This window comes from Pipra filicauda, unplaced genomic scaffold, assembly GCF_003945595.2.
Source record: "Pipra filicauda isolate LSUMZ 115617 unplaced genomic scaffold, ASM394559v2 scaffold93_size3172892_pilon, whole genome shotgun sequence".
NCBI classification, from domain to species: domain Eukaryota; kingdom Metazoa; phylum Chordata; class Aves; order Passeriformes; family Pipridae; genus Pipra; species Pipra filicauda.
The window spans coordinates 1,567,852-1,585,877 of NW_024105131.1; the positions used below are offsets into that span (position 1 = coordinate 1,567,852).

Here is an 18,026-nt window from a genome sequence, read left to right on the forward strand (position 1 = left end):
ACAGCAAGCTATATGTTAAAACTTCTTATTTTAGCAATTATTTCTGGTTTACTTCTTCATTGTATTACCAGCCAAAAACATTCAAATAATAAGGAGCCGCAAAAGTTTAACATTCTCCAAAATAACCCCCTCCCAAAAATCACAAACAAAATCCAAAACACAAGCCACAAAAGTAGCAAGGAAAAAGAAGACTGATGCAGAAATATGCAATGTGGGTCTTTGAATTCAAAGACAATATGCTAGCTTTAGCTTGATGAGGAAACTAGCACTCAGAGTAGTGAAATGTTGTACCAGCTCTATTTTGAACAGATTGCAGAGATAAGAATATAAGGAGAAGAGGGAGAAGGTACTTGTAGTACTCCAGGTGACAGATACAGAAGCTTCATTTGCAAAGACAGAAGAAGAAAATGTGGTCTTGAAAATGTTCTTTGGACAAGGAAGAAGGAGCACATGAATAAAACATGACCATGGACTCAAGGAGAAGAGGAAAAAGAGAGGGCTACTCCCAAAAACAACTGCTCTTCCTGGGTGAGATTATACCACTATCGGCAGTATCCCAAATGGCAAGTAAATGAGTTAAGTTTGAGAAGGAAGATAATGAGCTCTGAAACATTCAAAATTATTATATTAATAAGAAACACTGCAAGGAAATGGAGGGCTAAATGAAGGCACATAAAGAGCCATAAAACTGTAGAAAGAAATGCAGTAACATAAATAAAGGAGATAGCATGCAAGATTCCTATGAATGCTACACCCCTTGGGATTAGTGGGAAGAGGGTACAAAAGAGGGAAGAGGCTTGCAGCAAGCAGTACCATAAAGGCAAAAGAGGTCAAGTTTGTGACAGCCAGGCAAGTTTCCCTACATCATATGTCTTCTTATTCCCACAAAACTAAAGCAGCTTAGCTATATGTTTTACAAAAAGCCCAACTACACTTTGAAAACCTAAATAATTTTTAATTGTATTATTGTACCACCTGAACAGATGCACAGTAACAGCTACTTTAAATTACAGTTATTGTTGTGATTTAAAAGCAAGAGCTTATTTTATTTAAACTAAAATTTGTGTTCTAACTACATGCTTCAATCAGTGTTTGAGTTACCAAAAAATATAGACAGCTAGAAAGAAAGTAGCATTACATCCCTCTACTTGTAATGGTTGCCTGAAAAGGCTAAACCTGTTAAGTGACATCAAGGGTGGAAAAAAAGTCCCCCTGTGTTACAGTAAGATTTTCTTAAAAGAAAAACAACAACTGTGCTTTAAAGGAGTAATTAAAAGAGATTAAAAGAGAAAAACAAACAAAAAACCCAAACTACAACACATGCTTATACGTCAGAAGAATCTTAACATACTTCCATGAAGAAGTAGCCCTCCCTGTGTTTGCTTGGTATCTTAATTTGCCTTTGGTTTCAAAACCCTAGGCTTGCCAAGAGCTATTCCTCTCAAAACCTCAGGAATTCCATTACTAGTTTTAAGCTAAATTAAAGGAAAATAGAAGCATTCAATGCATGGCAAAAGTATGCACAAAGTGTTTGTTGATACTCATAAATAGACTGAAAAATTTAGCCATGTCTGAAGGATAACTGCTGCACAGTCAACTTTGTTTTGCTCTGCTGTGCTGCTAAGCAAAAAGCTACTGCTGTCAGTTAGTTCAGAGAAGCGCAACATAAGATACGCTGCTACCAAGATCAAACACCAGCACTAGATCATTCATTTTTCACTTCAAGTTCATATATGAACTGAAGTTTGCATTTCTGCAAAAAAAATAGTGGGAGTTTCCCCTTTAAAGCAACTGCTTCAACATCTCCATTTGGGAAAAGATGTCACAGCGTCCTAAGACATGGCAAAACCAGTCAACTCTGTACCCTGTCAAACATCTTGCAAGTAATGAAACAAAGACGTTAAATCTCAGAAGTACATCTAGAATTGTGCTGATGAGTATTCTTCCAATGTTCACAGAATGGGCTCCTTCCAACTCATGATATTTTATGATTCTAAACAACCACTACAATCACATTTACCAACTAAATTATGGTAAGAATGGAATGCCCCCACCTGCATATCGTGCCAAGTGTCATAATAGGGCACAAGAAGACAATAACCCTGTGCAAAGTGTTTAAGAAATCTTCTTGAAAGATAGATGTTTCATTTGTGTCAAGGTGAGCAACTGGCACAGATAAGGACTATTATGCAGTTTAACTTCTTTGGCAGCAGCGATAGGAAAACAGTGAAAATATCACCACATTAGTTTTAACTGCAGCTCCCGCGAGAGATCCAAGACCTGTATCTTACACTAGAAACACAGGAATTCAGGTACTGGCATATAGGATAGAGAGCTTATTTTACCCTTGAAAAGGCAGTACATTAAAGCAACTTTTCACCTTTGAGTCAGGAGCACACAGTAACAGAGCAGGGGGTTACAGTAACTGTCACCACTGTGGGAATGACAGCAGTAGCATCTCAACCCTGCCAGGACCAAAATCACTATGAAGGAAAAGAAGTCAGTTCTTCAGACTAAAAACAGAGGTGCCTGAATCTCTCCTGAGCTGGGCATACAGTACAGGAAAACTATCACTATCTCAGATACACCAACTGCCCTGTAGTTCATAGCTTTTGCTACAAGCATAGATACTTCATACACGTTTTCCTCAACAGCAAAGTAACAGACAGTACAAGAAAAAGCTGAATAGCAAGATATACTTGAGTGCCTTTGCTATAAGATACACGTTTATCATAAATAAAGGAAAAGAAAAAGGATAATTCTAAAACCTACATTTGGGTTTATTTTTTTAAATCCTAGTTCAAAAACGTACCAACACAGAGGTGTTTCTACCATCCAAAACTGAACCTGAATTTTTATATAAAACCAAAACAAAATAAAAATAAATAAATAAAAAAAACCCAACAAAAACAACAACAACAACAACAAAAACACCACAGTTCAGTGAGAAGAAGTGGCAGGTCTAGTAACTGTGGCTGACTCTGGAAGCTGAAGTAAATAAAGGTGGCCATCCAGCACAGGCAGGTATTATAGCAATGACAGGCAACAAAACAATCTTACACTTGCAATAATTCAGAGGAACATACTGCCTAACACAGATACTAGTATTATTTCGTTGACTGAGATTCAGGCAAAAAATTTAGGGATTACCCTGGAGAATCTGAGAAGTCAGTGACAGATTATATGTCACTCATGTGACAAGGAGCTTCTCATCTCACTACCCCACAAATCGATGTGGAAGCATTTTAGAGAAAGACCAAATAGGACATGAAATCTAAGTACTCTAAAACATGAGAAGGAAACAGTAGTCACAATGCCATTTCCACTAATTAGAAAAGAATGTATATAGTCAGTCCCAAACATGCAATAATCATGATTTTTTATTGTATAAACATCAGAAATAAGTTATTAGCTCTTTTTTTTAAAGACAAGGGATAATAATTCCTGTTGTCATTTGAAGCTTGAGGGGAAAACTGAAATTCTGGAGAATCACATTGCTGCAGGAAGATGGATCTCAATAAAGAGTGAACTAAATTGGCTGTCATGATTGTTGCCACCCTGCCAGATGCAGTGAAGAGGAAGCTTTGAAAAATACACCATACGTGGAGAATACATGATACAGACACACAAATTTATACGCAAACATATTTATAAGAGAAAGCACCACACACCTGTTTATTACCAGTTCAAGTTCAAAAAGAATCTTCACATCTAACACTGATTACACAGAAGGACCAACAAGGAAAGATGATGCTTAAGAGCGTAAAACTGAAAGTCTATTAGGACTGCTGTTCTACAGCTTATATACAATCAAGATATTATCTGCATGCATTGTGTTAAATTACACATCTCTGGGCAGCAGTTTTCAGCCAACAGCTCCTCAAACACCTTTGTTAAAAAACTATCTTATTCAGCAGCAGACAAAAATAAAACCCAATACACTTGTTACAGAAAACGTCACTTAAAGGCTGCAGATAGGTCATGGCTTCCAGCAGTAGCTACTGCCCAGAGTTACTCACCACCATCCAGCAAAGAGAGACTACCACCCATTCAGACTTGAAACAGAGTGAATCACCTAAGAGCACACTAACTGCCTTTGGGAAAAATTAATCAAAGTAACTGACCACTGAAGGCAGGTTGAGCTAATACTGTCCATTTAACTGCTGATTATGCCTAAAGCACATAACACCGCATACAGCTTCTCTTGAAAGGGTCATTTAGCATGGTAATCTACGGCAGAGAAGCACAGACAAATGGCTGAGGGACACAGTATCTACAGTTTTCACAGATATTTGGGGGGGGAAGATAAAAATCAGTGCCTATCCATATCTTGAAACACTAAGTACAACTTCAGTGATAGGCTGAAAGCCTTAAGACAGATTTTGAAAACCACTAACCATTACAGTTACTTAAGAATTCACAGACTGCCTCCCCAGAAACTGCCTGAAGTTATAATGTATATCTTAGGGAAGCCTCACAATTTTTGTAGATTTGTTCAGTTTGTTTATCTACTCACTGCTGCAAAATATCTTGCAGTTTTCTTAGTGGACACTCTGATCACTATCTTTTCTTACTTAAGTCTTTAAAATTTAAGAACTCAATACACATGCTGAACAAATTTGTTGCAGTAATTTGATGGATGAACAGCAGTTATAAACAGGAGCATATTTTCCCATTAAATACCTCTAAATGAAACAATAGGTACCAAATTGAAATATTTTTAAAAATTAGTTACTATACAAAAGGCCAGACTCTTCCCTCAAAATCCCTTCAAAGTACATACTGAAATTAGACTGTGGTTTAAGGGGTCTTAGATGTAAAATATGCCCATGAACCATAACCAAACAATGTCTTCAAACTCTCAGTGCAGTACCAGCTTAACCTTACAGAATTAGGCCAGTATCAAATATACTTTAAACTGGCATAATGTGTCACTGTCACCAAAAGAAACAGACACACCCTGCTCCCCTTACTGCTTGCTTCCACCCCCATCTTTGAGCCAGCACAAATGTTTGTGCAGCAAACTGATCCAGCTCAAACCAAACCCTCCCCTCCCTGCCCCTGCCCCTCCCCCAGGTTAGTTCAATCCTCAGCCCAGCTCACCACATAACCATACAAGTATTTGCCTGCACAAAGGAGGAAGCAGCAGAGTGGGGTGGAAGCAAACAGGACCATGTTTTTCAATGGTGGAGCTGATCTACACCACCTGTACACTGATGCAAAGCAAGAGCAGGTCGCAGGCTGGAGTCCTGCACCATCGTCCTGACAGATGCAGGCCTGTGAAGTGCCACTGTTCCCTTCCTCTCTGGGATCCCACCTCTTCACTCACATAGCCACCGACAGGTATGCAACTGCAGGTTGAGTCGGTTCAGGGTGCTGAGTCAACTAAAAACTAATTCTACCATAAAAAAAAAAAACTTGCTCATTTTCCGGCAGTTCAGCTTCCTGAACCAGCTCCCAGTGCAATCCTTACTGGCACAAGGAAGGAAAAGAAGGAAAGAGGCTGGGAATGCAGGAGGTACAATTTTGATCAGTTTGCGATGCTGTGGAAACGCACTCATACACCGCCACATTTTAAATCTAAACTTGCCTGCACATCTGAACGTGATTATTTTAATCAATTCGTTCCTAAGATTATTCCAATTTTTTCAGAAACCTAGGTGGCCACAGTCCACTTGGACACAAGCTGCAGGAAGAGAGGCCAGTTCACTACACTAACTAATTTCACCCTTCATGTTTAATAAAACAAAGACAGAACATTACTTATTCTAACTTAATGATAGTTTGACCAGATATTCTTTTAAACATCACTGATTAAATCACCTCAGATATTTGCACAGGAACAACACATACGAAATAAAACCACTGCAGCCATGCTAAATATAAACAATATTTTAGTATTTACAAGGAATTTAAACAATACTTCTGGTGACTGAAGTGATCTTACAAACTGCTCTACTCAGGAGTGAATTCCATCCATTATTCAAGAAATTGTTTTGCTTAAACTACAAGTCCCAGTGGTCACAGAAGTGAACAAAATTAATTTCAATGCATTCAGAATCAGACACCTAACAAATACAGATGTAGCTACTTTCAAGCTAACTTTTTAACAGTGAATTATCATAAGTAGGAGTACAGACTGTTAGCAATAGTCTTGCTAACTTCCTAATAATAGAATTTATTACTGGATCATTAGATTTAGCAGAGAACTGCTTCCATAGGAAGTAAATGCATCTGTTTATGTTCATCCAGTTGACAAAGAAAAGAAACAATTACATCAATTCAAAAGATAAGGCACATCAACATTACAGTTCAAGAACTGAAGTGCAGAATCAGATGCATGTATCTGCAAACCAGTCTTCCCAAGTACCATGTCTTATATTTTTCCAGTTTATGAAACGGGTTTTTTTTCTCACAAAGCTAGATTCTTCCACAAACTACCACTTGCCCATTGCAGCAATTTAAGACAATTGGTCTTCTCTTCAACAGAAATTTCTTGTAGGATGAAAAAGTGTTCCAAAGCACTCTGCCTGTAAAAATTACACAGAAGTGAGAACAATTTATCTTGACTACAATTCACCACCAACATTTGAGACTGAACTGAACTGGAAAATGAGTAGAACCCTGGAAACCCCTTTAACCAGATATTCATACAACTCCTGGTGTATTGTTTCAACACACATTTCCAAAGCATTCTTGACACAGAAGTAAGTAGGGAATCTCAGTCAAGGAATAAAATTCTTAATTTCTTTCCCTTTGGAATGGAGTTAGCAGTTTTTGGGCCTGACCTGGTGATTTATACTGCTACAAGTTTCTTTTCAAGCAGGCATAGATGGGTGTGCTGTTCAAATGCACTTGCTAACCAAGGAAAACAGACAATGAATTTCCCTGGCAGTTCTGCTGACTTTAACAAGATAACAGAATGCTTATTGGATCTGAACCCGCATATCTTAACACCAAGCCATTTTTAACAGAGCAATAAATGTTAAAAAAGTAGTTTTTCATTACCTAAATATAAATATATTGCAGAACTAGCAGAACAGATTTAATGACAGATTCATGATACACAGTTACTGCTAATATTACCACCAATTAAAGAAAAGATAAAAAATACTTATTCAGAGAACTTTTTTTGCTCATTACACTAAATCTTGCTTTGTCACTAGGGCTTTAAGTTAAAAAAAAAATAAAGGACTATTCAAAAAAGTCACAAATTAAACACTTGTTAAAAATATTATTAATATCAAAACACAGTTGGCAAGATTTTAAAATCAACCCTGATTTCTACAGTGTTATTCATTGTAATAATAGTATTAATTTCAACTCACAGTCCAACACACTCCTAGTGATTTCTAATGATGATTATCACATCTTATGCATTAACTTTGAACAAGATGCAGTGACCAGGAAGATAAGAACACATGCTTTCGTTAAAGAAAAAATTAAGTTTAGATGGAGAATCGAGTCAAACAAGTACTGAGACACCTCTGCGACTCTTCAGATCTATCCTTGGTGCATTCACGTCTAGGGATATGTCAGGAAGGGAAGTTTAAAATGACGAGGCAGTGAGCTAAGTATAACTTTCATTCATACACACAGCACCACTTTGAAGAGCCTGGAGGATCCCCTTCCCCTGGCAGACTGTCTGCTGGTCCCAACCCACTGACCCGCCAGAGCACTCAATCAGTCTCAAGGCTTGCACCTCTAAAGCCCCTGGGCTTGCTCGCGATTTGGAACAGCAAACGCGGTTGTCTCGGGAGGCATGTGACAGACGCGGCTGACCTGGGGGAAGGTGCGAGCGCTTGACAGGTCACACGGGATGAGACACGACCGTCAGACACGCCGAGGAGGCGGCAGGTCAGGCAGCCGGGACCGCTCCCCGCGCCAGACCTGCCTCCGGCACAGCCACCGCGGGACAACTTTATCGCCTCCTCTTTTGTTTCTAAACTCACACTCCGCTCGTCCACCGCCGCTCCCGCCCCAGCACCAGCCTCGGAACAAGGCGACGATCCCCCCTCCGCCCCCCGGCCTTCCCCGCCCACAAACAACCCCCGGCGGCAGCCCCCCGTGCCCGTGGGGGCCCCGCCCCCACGCACCTCCCGCACCCGGACCCACGGGGCAGGAAGAGCAGGTCCTACCGCCGGGCACATCCCAGCCCTGGCTCCCACGGGAGGAGGCGAGGCAAGGGGCTGCTCCTGGGCCCGGGAGGCTCCGCTGCCGCCCCCTCCCAGCGGAGCCGGCCGGGCACCCCGCGGGAAGGAGCCGGGAGAGGGGGCAAGGACCAGCACCCACCTTGGCCATGAGCCCCGCGCTGGCCGCCGGGCCGGGCCGCCTGTGACGGGCGAGACGGCGGCCCCGCGTCGGGCTGGGGCACGGCTGCGCCTCCGAGCGCGGCAGCGACAGGGCCGCGCTCTGGGCCGGACCCTGCCCGGCTCCGCTTCCGGAGCGCGGCGCGATCGCCTTCCGGGGCAGCGCCCGCGGAGCCGCGGGGCGGGCGGGGCGGCGGCACGGGCGTCGGGGCCGCGCCGGGAGCGGCGCCGGGGCCGCGGGGAGGGAAGCGGCCACAGAGCGAGTCTTGCTGCTTCCTCAGGTTAAAAGAAAATAAAGAATTAAAGCTGCAATTCCGCGCACACAGCTCTGGGAAGCGTTGGCTCGGATTGGCTTGGTTCCATGTAAGTTTTGTTGTGCTCGGTGTCACCTCTGTTATTGCACTGCCACGGTAGCTCCTCACCTACAGCCGTCGGAGCTGCGCTGTGTTCGTGAGGTTGCACTACGTGCGACGGAAAGCAGAGGTGGGCACGGTGCACATTAGAAACAAAGATACAGCAGAATTACTGTGGGAAACAAGAAGAACGGGAGGAGGTGCCACACCTGCGTGTTGTGCAGGTTTGTGGAAATGCTTAACACTGCCGTTAGCCAGTGCAAAATCCTCCGCACACGTTTGTTCACTTACCTGCACATCACCGTGTCTGTTCCCTGTTTACAGCCCAAAACGTTGTGATCTACAGTTAATCTTGAATATGTAGTTTTTGTCTCGACACACAAACACATTGCTCACAGTCAGAGCAGCCGGCAGCCTGCACAAAACTCTCAGCTTCGTCTCGTATTATGTTACGTATGTTCTCCTCTTATTATTCAGCTTCTCTGGCCTTGATCTAACTTCTGACCTTTTTGTCAAACAATGCCTTGCACTGAATTGCTTCACAGAATAGGTCTATCTGTGTATCTGACTTTCTCAGGGGTTGTGCAACTCCTGTTTTGACTGTGTTTCAGTTATCTCATGACAGGGAGAATGGAGAATCTTACCCTCAGAGTTGCTCACTTTCTTCCCTTCCCTGTACAGTTACTGCTTTGTAGCTGAAGTGTCAGAAGCAAACAGATAACAGTACTCCACTACCTCATCATACATTTAATCTATAGATTTTGTGAGAGCTGGAAAAGCTGAAGTCCGTGCGGAGATTTTCTTCAGATGTACATGCTAGAAAGGTGATAATATCTAGAAGGAAGAGGGGGCTGAGGTCACTTGTTCTCTTCAGCCTGGAGATTGGGAGACTGAGGGGAGACCTCATTGCAGTCTACAACTTCCTCCTGAGGGGAAGAGGAGGGACAGACACTGATCTCTCCTCTGTGGTGACCAGTGACAGGACCCGAGGGAATGGCCTGAAGTCATGTCAGGGAGATTTAGGTTGGATATTAGAAAAAGGTTCTTCACCCAGAGGGTGGTTGAGCACTGGAACAGGCTCCCCAGTGAAGTGGTCACAGCACCAAGCCTGACAGAGTTCAAGAACCATTTGGACAATGCTCTCAGGCACATGGCGTGATTCTTGGAGATGGTCCTGTGCAGGGCCAGGAGTTGGACGTGATGATTCTTTTGGATCCCTTCCAACTCGGCATATTCTGTGATGCTGTGAGAGAGCGCACAACTGTGGTTTGGCATTTGTACCATTGCAGCTGTTGGCTTCTGTGCATGTGAGTCAGCACTCAGAGAGCTGGATGGATAAAGCAGAGCAAATGGGATTTTCCTGCAGCTGAGTCATGTAATAGGTGAAGTTGTGTAGCAAACTCTGTCATCTAACATACCATATGTGCTCATATGCCATAAACGTAATACACTGATGGGCTACAAAACATTAAGCTGCTCTTAAGACAAACATCTGCAGGATTCCTTTTGACCTTCAGGTCACAGGGCTGGCCTTAAAGTGTGTTCAGATTCAGTTGTTGATCCCAGTCTGCGAGTCCACATTCAACTAAGTACGGTACCTTGCAATTTTTCTATAGTCGTTTCAGCAGTGTCTGGATGAGCAAGGAACAAAGTTTTGACATGTCTCTTCTTCTGGGTCATTTATTTTTCTCCCCCTTGAGCTTTCACCATGCCTTCACCAGTTCACGTGAATGGCTGCACTTAAATTCTGTGTTAAATTTGGACAGCAGAACATCTCTGACAGTCAAGTTCAATGTCTTCATCAAAGGTGAGGTGCTGGTTTTGTTCATGTGTGAAATTAATCATCCTTACTGTTTACCTGAGTGTTACCTTATCCACCTTACCCAGATTTACTGACAGACAATTCAGTATTTAGATACTGGAACTCTGCTGCGTTTTGTGGCTGTTATGTATCTTTCTCCAGGTGATTTTCTGGCTTCTTAAGACCTTGCTGTGTTGCATTCCTGCTGAGAATTTCTAACTGTCATATTGTTGTTCCTTCTCTTTCTCACTTCGTAGATGTTTTGGATCTGTGACATACCCATTGCTGCTCGTAACTACAATCATTTTTGTCATCCCAAACTGAGACTATCACAGCTGTCTTCAGATCCCACATAAATTACTAGTCTTTCAAAGATTACATGGCTGCTTACAGACTTCTGCAAATTATGAACTTATATCTCTTGAAGTCCTTTGGTGGCATCTTTTAGATCTTGCTAAATTTTCTTTACATCAACTTTGAAGTCAAAGGCTTCCTCTGTTGTTTCACTACGGCTCACATTCTCTCTTTTTAGAAATTAGATGCTGCTGCTGCTTTTATAGCTTTTCCATAAGTGGTTAGCCCATAGCTAAAATTTGTAAAATTATTATTTTAGTAACTAAACCTTTCACTTTGTTTGCTTGAGCATTTTTTATATGGTCTTTTACAGTGGCTACTAGGTGTGCTAAATGCATGGCTTTTTGAGGCAACAGAAGTAATCATGCATTTCATCGTTCTCTTGATTCATAACTGATTTACCAAGTTGAATGGTCATTTTAAAGGTCTTAAATTTTACTACTCTTTAGAATTTTCTCCTTTATTAATAATTAAACTTTCACCCCAATGAAAATTTTCAGGGTTTAACACCTCCTTTTTATTTAAAAATTAGGTCATATAAATATTTTGGAAAGATTCTTAGTCTTTGAAGATGAAGTAAAATTCAACTGCATTAGATATATTGTAGCTTCTGTTTCCAGAAATGCTCATTGCACTGTCATAATGTATTTCCATGTTGGTTCATTGACCCCTATTGTTCCAGTTTCTGGATTCTTACAAGATGATACCGACATGTTGTGGTGGGTTCTGTCATGAAATTTGAAGTCTGCAGGTGAAGTGCTTTTGCCTATGACCTATGTTGATTTAGGCAGTATTCAGTTGTGTAAGCAAGAGTGCAATCCGGTCACATACAACATTTTAACAGCAGATTTTTCCCCTGTACTCAGCACTGGTGAGGCCACACCTCGAGTCCTGTGTCCAGTTTTGGGCCCCTCACTACAAGAAAGACATTGAGGTGCTGAAACGTGTCCAGAGAAGGGCAATGAAGGGTCTGGAGCACAAGCCTTACAAGGAACAGCTGAGAGAGATGGGGTTGTTTAAACTGGAGAAAAGGAGGCTCAGGGGTGACCTTATCACTCTTTGCAACTACCTGAGAGAAGGTTGTAGCCAGGTGGCGGTTGGCTCTTCTCCCAGGCAACCAGCAACAGGACAAGAGGAAATGGTCTCAAGGTGCACCAGGAAAGGTTCGAATTGGACATCAGGAGGAAGTTCTTCATGGAAGGGAGTGTCAATCCAGTCATGTTATATTCTGTGTCCCCTCGTGTGGCATAAGTAGAATAACACTTTGTATATCAGATCAAGAAATTTTTGTTTTCACAACCAAACCAACCTCTTGCATACAGTAAGGGCCATACAGCAGCTACTTATAGCCTGATCCTGCACTTAAGAAAGCACACCTCCCCAGCACAGTTAGTAGTATTTTTTTCAGAAGAAGTGCAAGACTAAGCTAATCATTATAACCAGTTCACTGCTTCATTGAGTATTGTCATTGTTAGTTGTGATTTCAGTTAAAAGTGGAAAAAAAGTTCAATAGTAAATAAATGTGTTTTGCAGCTGGACATTTTAATTCACATAGTGATTTTTTTCCTGAAATGATTGCTGGAATATGACAGACTTTCTGCTCTTATTCCTGTGGTAGCCAGAAAAAAGTCAAGCAGACCTGGTCATTCAGGAATTCTTCAGATGGCCATTTGTATTGTAATCTGTTTTTCTTCAGTTGTATAAATTGTCTTCCTTATACAAATGCACCACTGATATTGTTAAAGCATCTGCGAGCTTCAAGTAATATTCTGTGGAAGACAGGGTACTTCTTGTGACAGTCAGTTGGTAGACTTTTAAAGATAATACAATGATTTTAAACTTAGGTATTTTTTCTGACCTCATTTTAGACTGAGCTTGCTATCTGAGATACTATGTAATTTACTCTTTGAGATGTTAGATATTTGGTGCTTTACCATTTGAATATTCAAAGCCTGAAAAACATCATTGCAAGTGAAGCTGCTTTTTGGGCCTCACAAATATATATACTCATTCAGTTCTTCTCACAAATGAATGTTCTACGTAACCAAATTGAGCTGGTTTCATTTTCCTAACAAAGGCTGTTGCATGCAATTCCTGTAAGTTCTCAATGATTGTTTCCCTGGAGGAGCATCTATGTGTTGACTGTAGAATGTACACACGTCTGTTTCCAACTAGCCTGTAATAACTAAGTGGGTCGTAAATCTAATTAAATGCAAAAAAAATCCAGTGTGTTGCAGTAACATTCAAGATCTGACTTCAGCTGACAGCATTTCTTTTCCAAGTGAAGACTGCTGCTATGACCTTACTTCACCCCTTCGTGTTTCAGAGTTTCAGGGCTTCGGAACTGTGCACACTTGACTGTGTACTATGTACAAAACAGTGTTCAAAGAGCATTGTCACAATAGCAAACTTAAATATTGGGCAGCTTGTGCAGCTGTTAGTTTTGACTCCCTTGTGGGCACCAAGTGTGATAGAATTAAGTAGCCTATCATAACCTACCGTTTTTCTATTTTTGCATTCAGGACACAGAACAGATACCTCTCACAGAAGAAAACAGCTGGTTATTTTAAATCTCTGCATGCAGCAAGTGCCCTTTGCTTTATTCATTTAGTGAATAACTACTTAGGTATTCTTAAGTCATTTGTCATTGGGTTAGTTGATACTTCATTAGCATTAGTGGAATTTTTTCTGTGCTTCTTTTTCAAGACAAGAAATTTAGTTTCATTTTACTTCCAAGGAAGTGTGGAGGTATATACGAGCAATACTGCACTGCTTGTACTTGTGGCAGTTAATATTGGAGAACCTTGGTGGGGGGTGAAGTCAATCACAAGTAGTTCTCTGTCCAGGTTTCCTATACAGTGCATGGCAGAAGGAAGTGGAGGAACGGGATCATTTGGGATCCACTCTGAAAAAGAAGCTGGCTAAACTTCTCACTGTGAAATGACATTTATATGACTGAAGTCACAGGGACTAGGGGTTAGTGCTAAATAATCTTGTTGGATGCTGGCCTTGTGTCAGTTGTGTCCTATGAGTCGGTATTATGACTGCTATTGGAAAACTTGCAGGTGGACTATGCACCTTTACCTCAGCCACAACAGTGCTAATTTGGGAATGTTCAGTTAAGTCCACACTGTGAGTTCATAACCAGGACGCTGACAAATAGTCCATTTTGCCAACACAGCTACACGAGAGGTGTTTCAGTGCAGAGGCAGAACAGGCAGGCAAGTACAGCTGCAAAACTTTAAAGTGTGTCTCTCAACATCCTCAGAACTAACAGAGTTGGAAGGAGCTGCCTCCTCTACCTGGAATGCATGCCAGTGAACTCTTTTTTGTTAGATGCCTAAGAGGGCCCCCTTTATACAGGAGATGAATATTTAAGACTAGGAGAAACCAGCCTGTCCTTTTCTTATAATTCAGTGATTAAAAAACCCAAAATTCAGCATGTGGGGGACCTGGGTTTCGTTTCATCCTCAGTGTGTGAACTTATAAATTAATATTTTCCCCACACACTTGGGGTGTGCTATAACCATCATACAGTTATTACAACTTCGTTAATCCTATCCACTGAAATTGTTTTATTGACTGTGTGGGATGGACTTTTAGGAGTAGAATTTACTTGCTGGGAGGTACATGTGAAAGCGGTCAGAGCTGTTTCAGGAACCTTACTGAAATAAGAATTTATGGAATGTAGGCAGCTCCATAACTGGAAAGCAACTGTATGAGAATTTTTAAGACAGTAATTTTGGATTGAAGGCTCAGAAGTGTTCATTTTCAGCATCTGAGTCCTCTTTTTGGTGAGAGACTTGTTTCAGGTTACACAAGCAAATCAGTGACAGAGCTGGGGTGAGGCTTCAGCATACAGACAAATACGTCAGACTGCAGAAAAATCAACATGGGTTTTTGTAGATAAAGAAACTTTGTTGATTTCAGCAAAGAACTTCATAATTATGACAAACTGATAAACCAGGGTGATACATTCATTGTAGTGATTTCAAAAGAGCCTTTGGCACAGTCCCTTGACAGTGCTGCTAAATAACATTAACTGTCATAGGTTGGGGAGGAAGCGTGTCTCATGAATTAGTAACTAGCTGAAAGAGAAGGGTTAAGTGGATAGCAATAAATACTCATTTTTTACACTGTGGGAGAGTCAGATTGGACTCCCGCAGGGATTCATGCCGGGACCTGCACTAGTTAGCATACTCAGAAACGGTCTTGGAAAGAGACTGAGTAAAGGAAGCAGCACAGTTTGCTGCTGATGCAAAATTCTGTGCAGTAGTGCCCTATGAAGCTGACAGCAAAGAGTTTCAAAAGGATCTCATTGTGCTGAACAGCATGAGTGTTAAACTAGAAGTGGAAATTCGGTCTCAATAACCGTAAAGTAATGGATACAGGCGAGATCAGTCTTAATTATATGTGCCTAGTTGTAAGTTCTATGTATGCTGTTATTGCTAAGGAATGAATTCTTCTTGTTATTGCTAAGGAATGAGTCTCTATAGGTAATTCAGTTCCAACTCAAAAACACCAGGAATTATTAAAAAAGAAAGACAGAATGGAGCAGAAAATGTTGAGACAACTTTGTGTATACTGGTGGTATGGCCACATCTAGAGAATAATGTTAAGCTCTGGTTTTCCAGGTCAGAAAGAAGGCAAAGGTAGAAAAGAATAAAAAACATAGAGAATTGCTTCTGTTTAAAACATGACTACCAAGACTTGGACTTTTTGGTTTGAAAAAGAAAAAAGTGACAATGCTTGGGCAACTGAGGGAAGATGATTGAATTGTATAAAATGGTGCCTTGTGGAGGGAGGGTAAGGAGCTCTCATTCACTTTTTCCTGTTAAGTGGGCATACAGGAGAAATAACGGAGAATAGGTTTAAAACAACCAAAAGGTAGTCCTTTTTTTCAGATGCTGCAAAACTGAAGTATGAAGCTCACTGCTTCCAGAATTGTGGAAGCTAAAACTGTCAATTACTTTCAAAAAAGGAAATAAACTCAAAAGGGAAGCAGTAAGTTGAATGGAATACAGTGGCCTTTGGTTCTACTTTTCCCTAGTCAATGATTTACTGAAAAGTGAATATATATCGAGAAGGATTGCTCTATACCCAACCTATTCTTTATACTCTCTTCCTGACTCTTTAGTCCTGGTCATTACATTCAGAAGTGAGTTAGTGATACTCGTGTAGTCTGATACAGTATGGCCATTTTGCAGCTAGTATAGGAGAGAGACACCAAGATGGTCAGAGTTCTGGAAAAATGGTGTATCGGAGAAGACTGAGAGAACTGATATTATTCAGCCTCAGGGAGGTGGATAAGGGAAGATCTTACTGCTGTTGTTTGCATGGAAAACCGAGCCAGATTCTTCTCAGAGGTGCACAGTGACAGGCTGAGAGGGAATGGACAAATGTTAAAACATGGTAAATTCTGCTTAGGTACAGTCTCTCTCTCTCTCTTTTTCTGTCTTTCTTTCTATCGTGAAGGTAGTCAAATATTGTAAGAAGGTTCCCAAAGAGGTGCTCCCTCCTTTCAGGGAGATACTTTAAGTTTGACTAGACATGGTCCTGAGCAATCTGCACTGACTGGCCCCAGTTTGAGCCGTAGGCTGTCCTAGGTGGCTTCCTGAGGCCCATTGCAACCTACATGTTTCTGGCTTCTTAAGGTGGGTTCTTACCACATGCTTGTGCCCCAACTGTACATTATTTCATATGGCATACTGATGACAGAAGTGGAATATATTTGGTCTGGGTTAACTATTACATATTGAAACTCAATGCAAGAACATAGTGGGGATAAAGACACTTTGGATTTGGCATAAAGCAAGCAAGAGTCAGCTATGGTATTTTCTGTCCAGTGGTTTGACAGTAGTCATTAACATACTTTGTTAAAATATGTCAAGGAGTTGATTGTCAGAGTGCAGCTATAGCAGGAAATAGTAAATGGTACTGTCATCTATGCTTACAGTTTTTGAGTTTATTACTTCCAATGTCTTCTTTAAACAAATTACATATAATTCATTTGTCAGATGCTGAATGATGGGTAAGAGTATACCTAGTATAGCATGTGCTGCCATGTCACATGATGTGATTGTGCAGGTACGTACTCTCTGCATCTGTATCAAACCTGTCTGCAACAAGAAAGTCAGTGATAAGATATTCTTCACCCTGATGTCTTTAACTAGGATCGGTGCTTCTCAGTACTTGGGTTAAGATTTTTGAAAGATAAGATAGTGTTGTTTGTGGCTGACTGCTTCTGTTCAACATCTGGCACGCATGGCATGAACAAACAATTCAGACTACGGAAACACCCACAACTGCCCATCAGTGTTTTCTCCTGTAATAAGAACTTTTATTTGTAAGCTGAAGACCCTGCTATAGCCCAGCAACTTAACAAAAGTGTATTCACCAGCAATACTTATGGAATAAGCTGAGTCCTATAGTTTTAAAGAACAAATGCACTTCAACTTAATTACAGTCAGGCCTGAATAAAAATTAAAGGGTTTGCATGTCTGTTAGTCTGTATGTGGGTAGAAAGGCAGTGAGGTTAAGATAATAGGTTCAAAATGTATTCTCAGAAAACATTTAAAACCACAGCAGGGTGTGATTGTATGCAAATAAGTATTTTTGCAATAGCAGATTAAACACCTTATGGAATTTGTATGGAAAACTGCATGCTTGTACATGATGCGAAGTATGATTAAGCACCAGTGTGTGAAGTTTTTGCCTTTAGTCAAAAATTAAGGCAGATTTAAATCAATCAATGGTTTTCTCAGTCTTTTCACAGTATATGTTGTAAGTTATGAATGGTGACTACTAGAGAGAAAACGTTAAAAATAACACTACTTTTTCCTTGGGGCTGCATTCTTGCAAGAATATGTCCTGCTATGGTTTCCAGTCAGGAAAAGCATGGCAGTAGCAGAAAGTCTGGTGACAGCATGGCAACATATAAGATCTGAGACAGTGAGGGAAGAAAAATAGCAAATTGATGTAAACTTTTACTAGAATGGCTGTTCCTGTATGTATTTTGCCATCAGCTTACAGAATGCTTTTCATGAAAGGATGAATTAATCATTCCAGGTTCCAGGACTACATTTAAATAAACTTCTTTTTCATGCACAAAGATTATTAAAATGACTCTGAGGAGACCTGGTGCCTACAGGCGCAGCAGGTACCTTCTCAAGAATGTAAGTTAGCAGTGGTGGAAAAACTTGCATCCAT

At 41.0% G+C, this 18,026-nt stretch overlaps 1 protein-coding gene across 2 annotated transcripts in view; it reads right to left on the bottom strand.

Moving 5' to 3' along the window:
- Positions 1-8,412, bottom strand: part of FRS2 (fibroblast growth factor receptor substrate 2) — a 48,817-nt gene extending 40,405 nt beyond the window's left edge. Inside the window, exon 1 of one of the 2 annotated variants that reach the window (XM_027721920.2) lies at positions 8,293-8,412. The gene's annotated coding sequence lies outside the window, so the exon portion shown is untranslated. The remainder of the gene's footprint in view (positions 1-8,292) is intronic. The other variant, XM_039391335.1, reaches the window with a different exon arrangement.
- Positions 8,413-18,026: the final 9,614 nt, after the last annotated feature.